The following is a 1,223-nucleotide window of genomic DNA, read 5'->3' as shown; positions in this document are numbered from 1 at the left end:
TCTTTTAAGAATTAAATCTGGGGAGGATTTTAAATTTTCCATCAGTGATGAAGGTTAGCTTGGCTAGTAGGAAATTCTTGGTTGCAGTTGATTATCTTTTAAGAACTAAGAAATTGGATTCAATCCCTTATCGTCTGCAGGAATTGGCAGATAAGTCGGGAGTGATTCTGAGGGGTTTCCCGTGGGTAGTAGTCTGGATCAGGACGCACCCACCCCCACAGCCACCCCCACAGCCTCTGGAGCCAGAGAGAACCTGCTTAGTCTACAGCATGAGAGCCAGAGGTTAGATGCTAGGAAGAACTTCTGGCAGGGGAAGGACTTCAAGAACTCATGAAAGGAGAGTAACAAGAGAGGTAGTCTTCGCTGTGGGGTGGATCTGATCAAGTCGTGCTGGGAATTGATGAAACCATCCCACAATGATTCTCAGTTGGCAGATCACCCTGAAAGTGGCCTCTAGGGCTTCTGCAAAATGAGGATTGAGGCCAGGGTGATTTTCTTAGGGGAGCTGAAGCCCAAGAAGAAAGCAAAGACCAGCTTCCTCAGGGCTCACAGGGCCGACAGGTTTAGTCTTCATCCTAAGGGCAGCCGAGAGTCCCACTGGGCTTCTTGGGAGTCATTTAGAGAGGGGCCCTGCTGGAGGCCAGAAGAACAGGTGGGAACCACCACAGAGATCCAGGTGAGAGATGAGGGGGCTTGGAGCCTGGCGGGGGGGTGCTACAGGTGGGGGGTGGGGAGGGGCTGGGAGGAGAAGGGCGCTGGGTCCAGGGGTGTGAGCTTAGCCCCAGGTCATGCCACGGGCTGGGGAAGGTGAGGGGAGCCCACTGAGTCCTAGCAGCCCAGCAGCTGAGACCCCTGGACTTGACTCCTGACTGACCCGCCCCCCTGTGACTCAGTGCCCTTGTCTGTAAATGGAGCTAACAGGGACTCCTCACCATAAGCCTGTTGCCAACTAAGGCAAGGGTTGGCTCTCCGGGCTGCTGGTTTTCCGCTCACTGATGTCATCTGAATTGTCTGCCCTGCCCCCGGGGAGTCTTGGGGCACCTGTAAGGGACATAAACTTTAAACTCATGCTGAGTTGCTGCCCAGCCACGTGGCGCACACGGGGCTTTGGGCCCCTTAACTTCCCTGGGCCTCACTTTCTGATCTGCAAGATGGGGCCAGCGTCATTCTCCAGGGGCTGCTGTGGCTATAAGGGGGATGTGTGGCAGGCAGGATGGACACTC

This window comes from Carlito syrichta, unplaced genomic scaffold, assembly GCF_000164805.1.
Source record: "Carlito syrichta isolate Samal-C Ts95f unplaced genomic scaffold, Tarsius_syrichta-2.0.1 Scaffold131221, whole genome shotgun sequence".
Classification (NCBI taxonomy): Eukaryota; Metazoa; Chordata; class Mammalia; order Primates; family Tarsiidae; genus Carlito; species Carlito syrichta.
Note: the sequence above shows the minus strand (reverse complement) of the source record.